Source organism: Astatotilapia calliptera, chromosome 19, assembly GCF_964374335.1.
Source record: "Astatotilapia calliptera chromosome 19, fAstCal68.1, whole genome shotgun sequence".
NCBI lineage: Eukaryota > Metazoa > Chordata > Actinopteri > Cichliformes > Cichlidae > Astatotilapia > Astatotilapia calliptera.
In genome coordinates, this window is record NC_137440.1 from 6,046,668 (window position 1) to 6,065,120 (window position 18,453).

At 39.9% G+C, this 18,453-nt stretch overlaps 2 long non-coding RNA genes across 4 annotated transcripts; one reads left to right on the forward strand and one right to left on the reverse strand.

The window, feature by feature from the left end:
- The first annotated feature begins 10,849 nt into the window (after positions 1-10,849).
- LOC145422409 (uncharacterized) lies at positions 10,850-15,260 on the forward strand. The gene is made up of 2 exons (XR_013903694.1): positions 10,850-13,863; positions 14,656-15,260. It is a non-coding gene; the product is annotated as an uncharacterized LOC145422409 (long non-coding RNA).
- LOC145422408 (uncharacterized) lies at positions 14,948-17,883 on the reverse strand. Of its 3 annotated transcripts, none has more exons than XR_013903693.1 (3): positions 16,968-17,883; positions 16,406-16,584; positions 14,948-16,184 (listed from the first exon to the last, which is right to left on the reverse strand). It is a non-coding gene; the product is annotated as an uncharacterized LOC145422408 (long non-coding RNA). The 3 variants fall into 3 exon arrangements; XR_013903692.1 differs by having other exon boundaries at positions 14,948-16,229; positions 16,406-16,546; positions 16,968-17,855; XR_013903691.1 differs by having other exon boundaries at positions 16,406-16,546; positions 16,968-17,736.
- Between the last annotated feature and the right edge of the window lie 570 nt (positions 17,884-18,453).

An 18,453-nucleotide genomic window follows, 5' to 3' on the forward strand; every position in this document is an offset into this window, starting at 1 on the left:
ATCAGCAGTCCTGTGGTTAAACTAGTTTTAGGATTCCCATTATCTAAATTAAGATGAAACGGGGATAGCTTTTCTCCAAACCGTGCCAAATCAAATCTTCATAGTAGCGCTGTAGCGCCCTCTTGTAATTAGGCAGCAGGTGAAAACAGCTAAAGACAAAGTAGTGTTTTAAGAGCAGAGCTCTGATCAAAGCAGTTCTGTGATGCTTTGATCTTAAAACCTTTAAATTTCCGAAGGTAACATCAAACAAAGCAAGTGCTGACCTAAGCAGGATTTGAATCCAGAGGTAAAATCAGTGGTCAGCAGCTTTATGTTCAAACAACTCTTCTCTGACTCTGTTTGAATTTAAGAGTTTTTTTCTATGATAGAAACACCTTAAAGGAAGAAAAGCACATGCAGCCAGTTTGTTTTCAGCTTGAAATGTGACATATTGTACATGACAGAAACATGGCAACAAAGCAAAGAAAAAGCTGGAGGAGAATGCACCAAAGAAGTAGTAAATGGAGTTTGGATATAGAATCCAGCTTTGCTTTGTACTGCTCTGTTTGCCTCAAATGATTCATTTATCCGTTTTTTAGTCCTTTTGAAAATACCAAATGCTTGTTCTGATTCCTAAATTCTTTCTCTGCCTACTTCAATTATTTTCTGATAATTCTATTTGCCATATTAGTCTCTGAAACACTCTGCAGCAGGATGTTATACGATACGAGGCAACACCAGCAGACTATTTCCTTTCTGCAAAATCCAGAGCGAATGGAGGAACTGCGTGTTCCCTCTTGTGTCCTCTCTTCTCCTTTAACCTTTGCTCTAATAGCACAGAGACCAGTGAGAGAAAAATGATAAATGCGTCCTCCCCCTCGCACTGGGAAATGTGTTTGTGTGTGTGAGTGGGAATAAGGGCCGTGAACTTGAGCGTATGTTTAAGAGAGTGTGTGTCACATGTCCTCTGGATAGGGTATGTGCGCTGATTTTTAGCCGCTCTGCTTCTTGTGAGTCCAAATTTTTTTGCAAATGCAAGCTGAATCATCCTTTGCCCAATTTCTTTTTCCCTAATCATGTCTAAATTAGTTTCATTGACCCTCTGTGCTCCGGCTGCTCTGACAGTAATGACAGATGGGTGGAAGGGGCTGGATTCTCAGTGCTTTCATCCTGCTGTTCCCTATTACCGCAGTGATAGCCTGAATATTCACGTGCATGTAGTCTGCAGAGAAGCAGTTTAGGTCAGGAAGGGATTGATGAGTTATAATATCTGTACAGATACTGTATTTCCTAAATAAATAAAAGATGCAGAACAGAGCACAGGGAAAACTAAACATTTCATCTCAGTGCTTCTTAGCAGAACTCAACGTTAGGCTGACAGCTGACCTGAATTTTGGATTTTGATAATGAGGTCATTATTTTGAACATTTGAGCTAATTGCTGCACATCCTAAAAGCCAGATAAACAACACTGATTTCTGTGGGTGAGAGACATTTGCTGGGTCTAAATTTGAATACTTCTGTTAATACAGATGCAGTTGGCCTACGATACAAACATACTTACATGATTAAATATGAGATACATTTAACAACAGTGTAAAGTCAATGCATGTAAATTAAATCTTCTCCATGATGTTGCCCAATGGTTTCTGGACTCTTTGTTTTGATCACTGCCATGTGGTGGGTTTTTTTGTTTGTTTGTTTGTTTGTTTGTTTGTTTGTTTGTTTGTTTGTTTGTTTGTTTGTTTTGAATGAGGCTAATGGCTTAAGTGTCAGCTAACACTAGCAAGCTTGATTAGGAAGCTACATTCAAGAACCGCATGTGTGCATAACAAAAATCCATATTAATGATCAGAAATTACACCAACAGCACAAACACAGTGCAGAACTGTTCAGTAACTTCAGTAACTCAAATGTCACAGACTGTAAATCAAAGCAGCCATGCCCCAGACTTTAAGAATGAAAGAACTCCAAATGGATGAGTTAGCTTATACTCACTATAGTTCATTTGCTGTGAGCGCAGAGGAAAGTGCAGAGGATAAAACTGCTTTGTTGTACCAGACCGAATACATGCTTGGATTTGGATGTTTTTGTATCACCAGAGAAGTTGGTGGTTCAGTTCTTGTGAGTAAAGTTTCTGTTGATGGTATCTGTTCAGAACTGTTACTTAGCACTAATTAGCATGTTTAGTGTCAATATAATGCACCCATATAGTTCTTGAATCCTAACATAAAGGTTCAGAGAAGCATATGAACAACTGCTTTTGCCTAATAAATTTGGATTGAAATAAATTGACAAGTGATACTGAAACTTAAGAACTCCACTTTTCATAGCCTTTAGCGATCTCAAGGCCACAAATGACTGGGTTCCAAGGGATGCCTCATTTTTCTGTCTTGATATTCACCTCAGACTTTACACTGTGGTCTTTACAGCAGCTTAAAGTGTGCATTAAAGGAACCACCAGCTTCTTTGAGACTTCAGTAGGATGTCAGTAAGGTGCCCTAAACTCCCCCTACTCTTTAACTTGTACAGGGACTTTGTAGTGGGAGCTGCCTACAGTGAAATAATGAAAATATACCCTGGAGCTGGCTTTAGACTGGAGTACTGCATTCCAAGTGATGTATCACCATCAGAACTACATCACAAAATACCACCATCAGGTCAGACAACCTGGTCATACTTGTGAACTCAGCAAAAGAATTTGTGAAAGAGTGAGTCGCTCTTAGGAGCTCAGGGAATTCCAGCATGGTACCCATCTGCACCGTATCCTCCTGCTGGCTGTAGATTTGTTGATGCGTCCTTCTACAATGTATTCAAAACGGCAACATTAATGATTAGCAGTATACAGAGTTCCCAACTTTCTGGCTAGTAACGAGTCAGTGTATTTGTAGTCATACAATACATGCAAGCATGAAAATACTTAAAGACTCAAATTAAATGTATCAGTATATGGAAGTATCTGATTTGAGAAACTTTTCACGTACCCATTTACATTTAGAAATGTTCAATCCTACACCCGCTTTCCCAGATGAATGTGCCTGATCCCATCTACCGGTGGATCACTGACTTCCTGACGGACAGGAAGCAGCATGTGAGGCTGGGAAAGAATGTCTCGGACTCCCGGACCATCAGCACCGGCTCCCCTCAGGGCTGTGTTCTTTCTCCTCTGCTCTTCTCCCTGTACACCAACTGCTGCACCTCCACCCACCAGTCTGTCAAGCTAATCAAGTTTGCAGATGACACCACCGTTATTGGGCTCATCTCGGATGGGGATGAGTCTGCCTACAGGAGGGAGGCTGAACGTCTGGTGTCTTGGTGCAGCCACAACTACCGGGTGCTGAATGCCCAGAAGACAGTGGAGATTATTGTGGACTTCAGGAAGCACACAGCCCCACTCCCCTCCATCATCCTGACTGACACCCTCATCACCTCTGTGGACTCATTCCGCTTCCTGGGTACCACCATCACTCAGGACCTGAAGTGGGAGCCCACCATCACCTCCGTCATCAAGAAAGCCCAGCAGAGGATGTACTTCCTGAGGCAGCTGAAGAAATTCAACCTGCCAACACGGACGATGATGCAATTCTACACTGCAATCATCGAGTCCATCCTCACCTCCTCCATCACCGTGTGGTACGCTGGAGCCACTATCAGGGACAAACAGAGACTGCAGCGTGTTGTGCGCTCTGCTGAGAAGGTGATTGGCTGTAGACTCCCATCTCTGCAGGACCTGTACACCTCCAGGACACTGCGGCGTGCAGCTCGGATCTCAGCTGACCCTTCTCACCCTGGATACAGTCTGTTTGACCTGCTCCCCTCAGGCAGGAGGCTCCGGTCCATTCGCACCAGAACCTCTCGCCATAAGAACAGTTTCTTCCCCTCTGCTGTTGGACACATGAACAATAAACGTACGACTGTTCCCACCACTAACACATGACCCTACGCTGTGTCACTGCATCATTCCATGTTTTGGCACTGATCACCACCTGCACTCATGTATATATCTTTCTACGTAGCACTTTTAATTCTTATTCTTACTTTTATTTTTTCATGTGTATTTAAGCGCAATTTATGTCAGCATGCACTGAAGCACCGCAGCAATTTCCTAATGTTGTAAACCTGCTCAACATTTGGCAATAAAACCCTTTCTGATTCTGATTCTGATTCACAGCACAGATAAGTGAAGAACTTCTATAATGAAACAATATCATTTTTGTTACTGCAATGTGATTACTGTACAGTACACCCAGTCCCAGTACTGCTGTAATGCGAATGCAGTTATACAGTATGCTGCACTCAAACACTGCTTTTAACATTGACTTACAGTTAAAGCTAGAAGAAGAAATTATGTTGTTCCATGTTTAACAACTTAATGAGATACTGGGTATGATTGTGCCATTCTGCTCCCAAGAGACCAGAAAGTACAAGAAAAAAGTGCAGCTTGTATTAAAAACTACTTTTATTATTTACTGTGTGTTAGAGAAGCAAGTTTAAAGCAGAGAGGTACATTAACTTAAGTTTGTGAGCGTGGCTGCACCAATCCACCAGCAACATTGTGCATATTTGGAATTTCTTGATGATGAAGGAGGCCAAAGAGACAAACTCACTTCCTTACTATTAAAGTCTACTGATTCCCTTTAAGTTAAACAATATTCAAATTTTGTTAATCTTATCTACCAGTAAAAACTGGCGTAAGAATCAAAGTGAAGTCAAAAAAGCAAAATTAATTTGCAACACTTTTACATATCACGATCACTGATAAACTTCTTGGTTGTTTTCATTTGTTACTCACACTACAATCGAAGACACACTGTGAAATAATCTCTTTTTGGGAATCCGCTCTTGATCTCCTTCCTGAACAATTGTTTTCTCTGAGCTTTTCTCGGCTTGTAATAATGACTGCGATGCTCAGTGGAGTGCAGTGTGGGAGTGAGGAGGAGCGGAAGGAGAGGTTACCTTGAACTCTTCTACCTTCTATCCCATGGATATACTTCCCTCGTCTGGGAAATTTAGAGCTTTTTCAGAATTCTCTGGCAGAACGGACCTTGACCATAAGACATGAACCACATGATCGCAGTTTTTCACCAGATACTCCCTGTTAAGCAAGGATATAGACTCCGAGATAGAAATCACGTTCCAGGAAGTCAGTTTAAGACTCTGTGAGGAAGGGGGAAACATTAGACTGTGATTATTAAAGGCTATGGAGGACTGAAAAAAATAAATATATTAAGTACTTAATAAAATCTAGGCAGTAATTCAGAAAATTTGTTTTTATTCCAATTTATTCCCATTTGGTCAAGTCCCCTCTTATTATTGCAAATAAGTATATAAATATATAGTCGCGAGTCCGATTCCAGCCTGGGGCGCCTGTATCCAGTAAGGATCCAAGGCTAGACCCCCATGTTAACCAAGCCTACCGCAGACATGAGCAAGAGAGATAAATATGAAGGTCCGCATCAGGTGTTGAGGAACCAGGGCACCTTGATGAAGGTATCGGTTTATCCTTCAAGCTCGGGTCCTCTACCAGAGGCCTGGGAGCTTGAGGGTCCTGCGCAGTATCTTAGCTGTTCCCAGGACTGCGCTCTTCTGGACAGAGATCTCCGATGTTGTTCCCGGGATCTGCTGGAGCCACTCGCCTAGCTTGGGAGTCACTGCACCTAGTGCTCCGATCACCACTGAGACCACCGTTACCTTCACCCTCCACATTTTCTCAAGCTGTTCTCTGAGCTCTTGGTATTTCTCGAGCTTCTCGTGTTCCTTTTTCCTGATGTGGCTGTCATTAGGAACTGCTACATCGATCACTACGGCCGTCTTCTTCTGTTTGTCTACCACCACTATGTCCGGTTGGTTAGCCACCCCCATCTTGTCTGTCAGTGGTTATGCCCTGCCTTGTATGCCCTGCCTGCTAGCATCTTACACCCTGCAGTTATGTGCTGGATTGTCTCAGGGGCATGTATGTGTGTATATATATATATATATATACATATACATATATATATATATATATAAATGTATATCCACGACTGTGTCTTTAGCTAAAATATTAATCTTTATTGATGTTCTATTTACAAACTTATTTTGGGTACTTTTGGGTTTATGGCATGTTTTTATACTGTACTCTGTGGGTCCTGTACTGTATATTACTTAAAGCTACAACTATCATTTTTAATGTAATATTTTAAGATAATGCTATTTTTGTAATTAACAGAATCGGGAAAGGCATACCACAATTTGTCAGAAATGTATTCACTTCATCAATCAATGAATCCTTTCTTGAGAACAGATTTTATTAGCTTAAAAAAAGATGCTTGCAGCATATATAATGATGTAGCCGCTGCACATACACACAAGGATAAGAGACAAACAGAAAGTGGTCAAAACACTTTCCATCAGTGTTGTTTACTGATATCTGTGTATCATCCGCTTGTTGCTGTGGGATTTTTAGCACTTGTCTCTCGCTCGCCCACGCCAGTCCTCTAAAGCTGCTCCTCAAAAGCACAAACACATGCAGTGGACAGGAACAGGAGAACACAGCTCAGGGAGAAAAGAGGGGAGAATCAGAGTTGTTGTTGAGGGAATTCATGCAAGCAGAGAGTGTGAAGTGATGAGTTTTAATCCATTTATAATTGGCCGGGTTATCCTGGTATAAATTAAGTGAAGCTCTTCTGCATATTTGTTCCACTTTTTTATTTTATGAATAACAATTTATGGAAAGATGCTCAGGAATACCTCATTTTTATCTTTTCATTTAAAATAATAATAATAAAAAATCATAAACATTTAGAACAAATTCAAGTAAAGGCAATGAAGCTGGGTTACTAAAATCAGTTCTGGCCAATAAGGATCAAGACTGGCACTGTATCTTTTCTTCCCCTACTTCTGATGGGATGATGCTGGAAAATGAAAATACGCATGACTAGATGTGTCCTTGCACACACGTCAAACGGCAAACTCCTGTAAACTCTCCCATTTAGAGCTGGGGTTGTTTTGCGTCACTGCTGCACTGCTTGCAGCACTCTGCTGCCATGGAGACATGAAGGTTGTTTACCCAACTTGGGCATCAGCGATGGATAAAAGTATACCAATACAATTGTTTTTCCACTTCATGGAAATACTTCTTTCATTTTTATAGCGTGGTGAGAAAACTCACCATGTTTTCTGCAATTTTACCTCCTTCAAAGTGAAACAAAGTGAAATGAAATCTTCAATGATTTCAGGGTTAGTGAATGTAAATGTGACTGTTTTATATACTCACAACTAAAGCCTCAAACATATATGTAGATGTTTCCTTGGTAGTTTTTCTAAACCCTTGCTGTGTTAGCAGAGGATTAGACATGATTTAACCACAGATGCAACCACAATGCAAATACAGCTTATACAGAGGATGTAACATCCGAAATAACAGACTATGGGAGGCTTTTTTAATGGTGTATCTGCATTCTGCTGAACAAAGAAAAGAGATAGAGCTGACAGCTTATTTTGAAACAGAACATGATGTCCCCCAATAAGGAACACAGTGCAGGTGGCGCAAAGACTTTGCCTCAGTAGTGCCACTTTAAAGCCCCAGTTCAGGCCTCATGTGCATGCTACAATTACTTTCTACATGCTTCTTCTCAAACCCAAAAGCAGGGTTTAAAATTGACGTCTTCCAGCTGTGACCAACCTTAGAACAGGCAGCAGCGCATTAAGGTTACATTAGCAATTTTCTTTTCTGGCCTCAGACAGAACAAGACACTGAGAAAAACTGGAATTTGTTTGAAGTCACCAGTGTTGGGGAGTAACGGAATACATGTACCGCCGTTACGTATTTAAAATACAAAATATGAGTAACTGTATTCCGTTACAGTTACCGTTTAAACAGGTGGTATTCTGAATACAGTTACTTTGTTGAAATAAATGGATTACACTGCGGTACTTTCCTGTTTCATTTTGTCGTGGGTCAGGACTGTTTGGGTTTTGTTTGACAGCTACGTTCTGTTGTTCCAGGCGGCAGCGTTGCGGTTGCCATGGTTACAGGGCGACGCTCTCTCTCTCTCTGAGACTGTGTGTTTCCTGGGTGAGAGAGCGCCTTTTCGTTGTTGTTGTTGTTGTTGTTGTGCTAAGCTAACAGGCAGAATGCTACAAGCATAGCTCTAAAGAATGTAGCATCATGGGCAGTGTAGTCCGTATTGCAGGGAGAATGGACTGCCATACACGTTATGTGTCTGTGAGCGCGAGGAGGGAGAAAAAGGCGAGTGGAAAGGTACGAGTTGTCATCGAGCAAAAACGGGAGCTGGAAGCATGTAAATATAATAATAACCACTGCAGCCAAGAAGAGTGCCTGACGAGCCCAGCTGTAAGTAAGCTATTAAGACTCGACTGTACACCGTTGTGTTTTCCTCCGAAACAATAAGTTCCGTTGGAGCAGTCTTTCAACGCCTCTCTCTGTCTTTCGCAAGAAAAGTTGACCCACACAACAAAGTAAAGCTATTTTTCGGCTACGAGCCGACAGGGACCCCGCCGTATTAGTCAGAGGTCCCTTTACTACAGTTCGGAGTCGCGGACCTTCAGTAATAGTAATAAATCACAGAGCAATAGTACATTCACGTTGTTGTAAAAAGCATGATAATATATTAAGTAATCCAAAATATTCAGAATACGTTACTGTCATTGAGTAACGTAACGGAATACGTTACAGAATACATTTTGGGGCATGTATTCTGTAATGGAATACATTTTAAAAGTAACCTTCCCAACACTGGAAGTCACGCAGTAAAACTTTGCTTTCACACTCTTATTTAAACTCTCCCTCTTGACTAACTTTACTCCTTTCGGCTTCATGTTTCACCCTGCCCCCCTCTCATTCACCCACATGTACTCTGTCTTGAGTCTAATGACTTTTATACCCTACATGCCTTCTTGGCACCTCCACTTCAGCTGCTGGAAGACAATTTGAGACAATACTCTATTTTTATACACACATCACAAATTATAACCACTGTGACTTTCTGTTTCCTGCAAAAAACCTCAGTTTTGTGAAGACGTTGTGGCTTTGAGTAGTAAATTATGGTAGAAGGCTTCCAGAATTCAAGGATATGTAATAAAAACAGCAGAGAAATTGTTTGAAGGTCCAGCATATGAAAAATGACCATTTAAACCTTGGATAGGCTTCCAAGTCATGCCCACCTCCCCAAAAAATTGGCTCATATTGAAACGACATTGAATTATGACCAAGGAGATTAGAAAAAAACCAAGTTGAGAGAGTCACAGATATTTAGCACAAAGGTGCTCTGAACTTTTAATCATTACTAACTTGGTCACAAATCCCGACAAAAGTTTTGAGTGAATGGGTGATTTTGGTGGGGTTGAGTACTGCTCACCCAGTCGAAAGATACAAATGTTTTTAAATTTTATTTATTCAGAAATTTTTTATTTTGCTTAATTTTTGACAGCGTAAGGAGACTTTAAATGTCTAGCTAGCATAGGTCCATCCAGGAAACCTGATCAAATTTGGAGATCTTTGGAAAACAATATTAGGGGGGGAGGATCCAATTCACTGTCCATGCTAATGTCTTCTCCTGTTTCCGATTGCTTGTTTGTTGTGCTGTGCTTACAGTCCTGGACAAAAGCTCTGTCCCATGAGTACATCAGATCTACTGTATAAGCACTTTTGCCTCACAACAAAAAGGTCCTGAGTTCAATCCCACCACCAGGCCGGGGCCTATCTGCATCAACCATGCATGCTTTCTCTGTGTTTGTGTGGGTCCTCTTCTAGTAACTGGGGATTTTAAATTGCCTTGCATCAGATTGGTGACCTTTCCTATAATAGCAGGGATAGGCCCCAGCCCTTCTGTGACCCTGATAAGGATAAGCTGAAGTGAATAGATGGATTTCCAATTATAGTCAGCAGTATCTCATTTTAATCCTAAGGCCTGTTATCATGATAAGATGAAATGATTTATTTAAATTACATTTTAAAACTAAGTCCGTTTCTAGCAGTCCAAATGTTCTGCCAGATTATAATCAAACTGTCATCAAGACTTTTAAATCAAGTAAATACAATATACAAATTTTACCATGGTCTAAAAGGGAAAACTTAGCAAAATGAAATCTGGCAGACTTTGATCTTCACCTTGAGAAACCTTGGATAGAATAGTAACCTTTTATTGTCACTATGCACAAGTACAGTGAGATACAGAGCATCTCTTACTCTGTGCAGACATGTGGGAAAAGAAAGGGAGGTGAGGTGCACAGTTCTGCAGCACAATATACATATGAACAGTATTCAAATGTATCAAATGTATAAAAATTTAAAAAAAAGTGTTATAAAAAGAGAGAGTCAGTTATTGCATGTAAATTAAATATTGCACAGTGCTGATGGTAGTTGTGTAGTCTGTGTCTAGAGGGAAGTCCTTGGTTTGGGGGGTGGAGCTGTGTTGTTAGTGCATGTGTGAGTTCAGGGTGGTCATGGCTTTTGGGAAGAAACTATTTTGGAGTCTGTCTGTCTTTGTGCTGATGCACCTGTAGCATTTCCCTGAGGGAAGCAGGTTAAATATGTTAAAGCCAGGGTGGGAGCTGTCTTTGATAATGTTTGTTGCCCTGTTGAGGCAGTGGGAGGAATAAATGTCCATCAGGGAGGGGAGAGGGCAGCCGATGATCCTCTGTGCTACCTTGCAGCTGCTGTACCTTACTGTGATGCAGTATGTCAGCAGGCTCTCAACAGAGGAGCGGTTGAAGGTCTGCAGCAGGTCGGAGTCCAGTTTGTACTTCCTGGAGACCCTCAGAAAGTGCAGCAGCTGCTGGGCCTTCTTGACGACCGCTGTGATGTTGTTTGTCCGGGTAATTTCAGTGGAGATGAGGACGCCGAGAAACTGGAAAGTGTGGACTCCCTCCACACACTCACCATTGATGTATAGGGAGGCTAAGTCATTGCTGTGCCTCCTGAAGTTGAAAGTGATCTCTTTGATTTTCTTGGTGTTCAGTGCCAGGTTGCTCTCTGAACACCATGCTGCCAACTTCAGAACTGCCGAAGAAACAGAATCAATGAAGCAATTGATCTCCTCTGCCAGCGGCACACTCGGGTTTTCTGTTTTCACAGCACAGTGTCTGTGGTTTATGATGTCTTGTATGCCCTACCTGTGTTGTTGCTGGACAAATGGAACTGCTTCTTTTATGGTATGTCTTTGGCTTTTTTAATTCTCCTTTCAGATCAGCTCGAGCAGCCCTGTACAGAGCTCTGTCGCCTGACCTGAAGGCAGCATCGTGGGCTTTGAGAAGGGGCTTTTGGATTTGGATGACCAAATGTTTTTATCCACAGTCACATTTCTAGTCGCATACTAGAACTTGATATAGTCCAGAACTGATCCTGTGAATGTTCCTAGGTCCTGGTGTTCAAATATATCTCGGTCTGTCCGTGTGAAGCAGTCCTGTAGTTTGGAAAGTGCGTTTTCAGGCCAGGTTGTGCCACCTGGCACTGCGTTTGTAGAACTTGATGTAAGGTAAGAAGCTCCATCTTTGTGAAAACCATATTTGTTTTAGACAATGCACCACAGGGTCACTTGATAGTAAGCTCTGTCAATGTTTTTCATCTACTTTGCAGGTCCACTGGCCCCACCTGAACCTATCGAACCAACAGTCTCAAGCAGTTGTCTAACCTGGCCTCCCAAAGGTGGTTCTGTCATTATGAAGCTCTCCATTCTCTTTGTACTGTTGAGGTTTAAATTTATAATCTTAAATGCCTATATGCTGATTATTATTGGTTTATATAAGAAAGGCCCAGACTTCAGTGTAAAACTAGGTTGCAGGCTGACAGGAAATTACATGCTTTTGCAGTGCGTGCTTTTGCAGTGCATGCTTTTGCAGGCAGAGAGTGAAACTAAGCAGAGTGTTTGATCGAGACTTAGTGTATGTGACGTCAAGAGGTACATAAATAACCTGGCTTCCTGTTTTCTGCTTGAGACTGGCTGATGTGAGCAGGCGTTTCTGTGTGTGCTCAGTCTCCATATCCAGATCATTTTAAAGTAAAAAGACCACTTTTGAGACGTGTTTTCTTGGCCCTAAGAATCAAAAGAACCGAAATTAACAGTACCACATTTGAATTCTCACCACTTGACATTAAAATGAAAATGTCTGCAGCTTCAGCAGAAGACTTGTACTTGAGCTTTTTCGTGGTTAGAACTCTGGACTTATCTTATGATATCATCATATATTTGAGGTCTAGAAATGACAACTTTAACTTTCATCTAGCTAAAAACTTCTATTTTTCTGAGCTGTACAAATTTTCTTTTTTTTCTATTTTTTTTTTTTTGAAATTCCATTTTGTTACCATCTTCAGTTCCAAAAATTTTGAAATATTGTATTGAACCAGATGCATCACCCTGGCCTCCAGCTAACACTGTGAAGAGTCATGGAGCCATTTTTGACCAGGGTATGTTCTTCAATGTGCATATTAAATAAATATGTAGGGCTGCTTTTTTGCATTTATCCAATATCTCTCAAATTACATTCTGTCTCACAATGATGCTTAAAATCTAGTTCAAACTTCTTTTTTTTTTTTTTACTTCGAGGCTGGAGTATTGTAATTCATATATAATATATGGTTCTTCAAAAGAAAAAAATAAACACGAGAATCCATATTATGGAGTTGACACGGTGTTGTCAGTGGTGACACAAATCCAACGGTGGTGACACACTAGTAGAAAACAAGATATTTCTTTCAAAATGACCATTAAAGTTTAACAACCTTTGTAATATCACAAGACACATCATAACAATTCTGTTTTTGCACATGTCAAGTTCTACATCTTAATAGTTCACCAGCAAGTAGCTGCCTACTACTCCTTGATTACTCAGAATTAATGTCTAAATTACTCTGTGGTTGTGTGTTTAGACCCCGCTGTACTTTCTCTCCTTTTTTCCTTCGTTCTCTCGAGTCTCTCTGTGCTTGTTTCCAAAACCTTCTCTTTTGCCTTTTTTCTCTTTCTTTCAGTTCACTGATGTTCTTTATTTTTCCCTTTTTCACTCTATTTCTATGGAACTCCAAAGCGTTCAAAATTAAATAAATAAATAGGTCAAGATGAAATAAATAACTATGTGAATAAATAAGACACAGATATGTAATGTGAGAATGATATTGTGAAATAATGGAACACATTTTGAAAAAAATGCTCATTATTGTGAAATATATTGCATTCTGCTATATAAATTTACTTATTATTGTGAAATATTATTTCATGGTCATTATTTTTCACAATAACAGAGATTATTCCTGAGGCATTTTATTTATTTCCAGCCGTTTTTAGTCCAAAATGACCTTTTTTCAAAGTCAGTCTTTATTTCAAAATCCCGTTTTTCCCGATGGTCTATTTATTTCATAATGCGACTTTTCAGCAGAATGACTTTGTCTGTCAATCAATGTAAGTGGGCTGGACCTTTGCACCTATTGGCTTATCGTTTACCATCGACTAGTTTTCCTGGATACCGGCTCCGCGGACGGCTACTGCAGCTAGCAACAGCGTGCTAGGTCAAAAGTCACGGAGGATGGCGGACTGGTGTGAACTTCAGCCAGTTCTGCTCATTTAAGCAAATCAGATAGAGAGGGATCATTTACCTGTAGATACTGTTTTGAGTCATTTAGATGTTTCTGAAATGCTTGGGATGATAATTGCTCTTCAAGATGTTCGCATCGATGACAGCATTGTCAAAGGTTTAAGATCAATTCAGCACCGTGTTCGTTTGGAATACGCCGAGGAAGAACAGTCTTCAAATGTTGGCCGTCCACGTCTAGAAATCCCAGTGCAGCACTCAGGACTTTAGTGCTGTCCGGGATAACCGTCGGGGTAATTGCCGATACATTTTCTGTGTCTCCGAGCACAATTAGGAGGAAAATGACGGAGGATGGTCTAAGGTAAGTTTATGCTGTAATTGAGCACCTGTGTGATTCTGTACACAGCATTGTTTAGGTGTTGACCTTAATTATGACGTTTGACAATGAATTATTATCGCTTACTTTTTTTTGTTACTGTCTAAACTAAGTGGGGCAGCTACGGCTAAAGCTATCGGCGCCATCTCGGCGTTGAGACACGTTTAGCAGTGTTAGCTGTTAGTGTGTTAACTCGGAGACTGGGGTCAGTGGAGCCTGTAGGAACCTTTTACACAGAGAGTAGACCCACCAGCTTTCCACAGTCTACTTACTTATCACATCTTGTTAGACAGCAGGGTCATTAGTGCTTTAAATAGTACATAGTTGAATGTTTCATTGCTGTTTGCAGTTGATTGTTCTCTGATAACACATAACAAGGTTGATGTTAAATAGCGAGTTTATTGAAATGGTTTTGTCTATTTCAGCAGCATTATAGATATACTTTCTCTGGTGTCTTCGGTAAAGCTAAAACAAGAATACATTTACATCCTTGGTTCTTTCAGCATTAATTGGAAAACTTGAGATTTGCTGTGCGCCTCCCAAGCCATTCTCTTTTATCCCACCTGTCAGGTATAGATGGCAATACTTTAAACAAAGTTAAATTTGTTATACCTGAAGAGAACCAATCCTGACCTAGAATGGGTGAATGAATAATTAGTTGGTAGCCAATGCCTAAGCAACTCACATAGGCCCTGGCAGACTCAATAAGTCCATCTAGGAACAGCTGCAGGAAACACCTCTTCAGTTTAGATTTAAAACATGTGCATGCTCTTTCAGGTTGATGAGGATTATGGTGTGGACTGGACAGGACAACATAATCGCTGCCCATCAAATGAGATCACCATTCCTGAGATTCAGCTCCCAGATGCACTGAATGAACAAGACCCTGCTGTGCTACCAATACTTCAAAATCACTTGTAGAAAGACATTATTACATTTAATCAGTTTCTATGTCAGGAGGATTTTTTTTTTTTTTTTTTAAATTTCTACAGCTTTGTAGCTAATACTGACTCAAAACAGCATAACCAATTTCATTTTCAACAAAACAGTGAGTGGCTATAAAACAGGATTTGTTTTATACAGCTGTCACTTTAATGATATTCATTTCTTGGTTGGATATACAGTACATGTCAACTCTGAGCAGATTTAATACAATGAACACAGTAGAGTAGTGTAACATCTTAATTCAAATAATTTTTTCTAGAAATTTTTTTTGTATCAGTAGCGAGTATAAACAAAACATATTGTGTAATTTATAATGTACAGTGAACAACTGATTTTGATATCTGAACTCTTCATCAGTTTATATTAAAAAAGCCATAAATGCACACCTGTACTCTGTATTTTTCACTGTCAAGTGTATTAAAAAGAACTAGAACTCACTAGATTGTCCGTTTCTTTGAACACCGAGTACAGTAATGTGATGCAAGAAAGAAGAAATGGTCTAATTTTACCATGTGGTTATGGAATCAATCGTAAACCAGACCAAAACCTGAGTCAGTAGAGTTGAGACACACCTGAATGTCCATTAGAAATGACTCATAGGTACAGTAGTGTGCAGGAAGACGTAGTACTTCAAAACCGGTGGAAGACTTTGGAAGATTGCTGTTGACCACTTCCACAGTCATTTCTCGGCAAGACTTCCCATCCTGTCCAAAACTTGATGAGGGCTTTTTGTTGTGCACAAGACGCTGCAACAGAAGATTGTTTTAAACTATAATGACATCCTATATTCATTATTTTGAATCTTTTATGGAGAAATACCATAAAGATGACCACTTACATACAGGGCACCAGACATTTTTGCCCCACTCAAATTGCTGTTGTAGCTTTTATAGATATTTTTATGTTAACAAAGCTAAAAGTAGTCTACATACAATTCTAGTGCAACTGATAATGCCACCACTCTTATGTATTGCATGGAGCAAATAACAAAACAAAATTATACTATAGCGTAGAGCTGGGCGATAGAACGATAACGATATGTATTGCGAAATAACTTTTTCTCAATAGAAAAATTAAACTATTGCGATAGACCTCACCGCTCTTGTCCTTTTTATAAAAAAATAAATAAAAATAAATATCGTGATATGAAAAAATCTCATATCGCCCAGCTCTACTATAGTGTACTTTGTTAATGACCCAAGATCACTGGACTGTATGTAATTTACCAAAGTATAATCAGAGAAAACCAATGGCAAAATACCTATCGCAGCAGACTTACCATTTTCAATGAAGGACCGAAGGTAACCTGCCACTCTGCATTTATCCTCGAGAGCATTCCTCTTCTTCCTCATCTTCATCTTCTGTGGCAGGCCACAGTCATTTTATAGCTTTACTTATCTTGTAGTCTTAAGAGCGTCAGCAACATTAGGTGTATTTTTATTAAATGTAACCCAGCTGTTCAACTAACACACGCATACAAAACAGTATATTGGTGTTTTGTGTCAACAATTAATGTTCATCCTTCATAAATTAACCAAATAGCTTTACTATTCAGATGTTAAAAGATGTGACCTGACCTTACCTCACAACAGGGAGCAGTCTCTGATTCCCTTGGTAAGAAAGGAGGAATGATGTCTGATCTTTCTGTCAGAAGCGGCCATACCATGGTTTCCTTAAGCCCTTTCCTCAGCTGCTTGACTTGACGACTTGTTTGTGTTATGACCTACAACGGTGAGACCAAACCAAAACTGAAGTTGGAGTCTGTAAAGTGACACACACTTTAAATGTTAAATATTTAAAGAACATCCACTGTACTAGTAAAAGCATTTTCAAATTATACCCACTTACAAAATCACTACGTTGAACTAAAATTGCTTTCTTTTCTTTCACATAGATTACTTGTCTTCCATATTAGCACAGAAGATAAGCCACTTTAAAACAGTCATGAATAACTATTACCTACAACAATGTAAATAGTAATACAGTAATACCCAGAAGACAATTATTTTCTCTTACCTAATTTATAGAATTCTTTGCTATGATAAAAAACAGTATTAAAAAAAATCTGTGACTAAACTGATTAAAAAGCTCATTTTTGCCAGACAGACAGACTAACCAAGCAATAATAACATATCGTTACTTACCCTGAACAGCGTTTCGTGGAGTGGAGCTAGCTGTGATAGCGTTAGCATTTGCTAACGTTAACACTGTGCGGTTGTGATGAGAACTTGGACCAGGGACCACTTCATCTCCAGTACACTGCTGCAATACGCAGACTGAGGTGAAGACGTTCAATCTAAGCGGTTAGCAAGTTCTCTGAGTAACTCAGAAACGGACTTGTTTCCTGCAGCCATGCCCTTCACAAGAATTGATACACCTGTAACGTTATTCGCGCCCAGTGTTTTGCATTTGTCGGTGCCTTAAGTTTATTTTGAGCTGCATACTGCCGCCAGATGCATAGGAGACGCATTGCACCATTAAACCTAAATCGACAATTCATGTGCTATTACTTATGTCTGAGTAAAGGAGCAACCAATCACACAACTGGCTCCGCCCTGTCTTTCTTGATTGACAGACAAAGTCATTCTGCTGAAAAGTCGCATTATGAAATAAATAGACCATCGGGAAAAACGGGATTTTGAAATAAAGACTGACTTTGAAAAAAGGTCATTTTGGAATATAAACGGCTGGAAATAAATAAAATGCCTCAGGAATAATCTCTGTTATTGTGAAAAATAATGACCATGAAATAATATTTCACAATAATAAGAAAATTTATATAGCAGAATGTAATATATTTCACAATAATGAGCATTGTTTTCAAAATGTGTTCCATTATTTCACAATATCATTCTCACATTACATATCTGTGTCTTATTTATTCACATAGTTATTTATTTCATCTTGACCTATTTATTTATTTAATTTTGAACACTTTGGAGTTCCATATATTTCTCCATCTTTCCCTTTATGAGAAACTCTTTCTTCAACTCAGGCTGGCTGTTATTTTTTTTTCTTCTGTTTTTGACACTCCCTGTTCCTTCTCTTTCGTTCCTCTGCTGACAGGTTCCCCTTTGCAATTCTAGCCTGAAATGTACCATTTCTAATTACTATAATTTTTCTGAACCATATGCATTTATACAGATTAAGGATGAATATTCACAACACGATTATGTATTAAGCAATAGAGATGCTATCTGGTCTTTAAGTCTGACGTCATTAGCCGTTTCCAGGTCCAAACTCCGCTGCACATCCCCTAAGTCAAAGGAACTCTGCGCCATCACTGAGAGTTACAAACTGTCTAAATTCTTTCATCTTTTTTTTTCTTCTCTTTTTTTTTTTGTTTTTTTTTAAAATTCAGCTATAAATCTTTTTTTTTTTTTTTTTTTTTTGCCTGTCCCGTTTGGCTCCCCTGCCATCAGAACCGCCGTCCAAAGGCAAAGAAAGATCCACCCTACCAAACTGACCATCCCAGCCCCGCCGCAATGGTCCACCCGGCCCACCTTCCACCGTTCATTCCATCTTCACCTACTGAATACGGGACAGACCCGACCGGGGGAAAGAAGGGGAGAAAGAAAGAGGGAAAGAGAAACAGCTGAGAAGAGGGACGGGGGAGAAGGGCAAAAAACA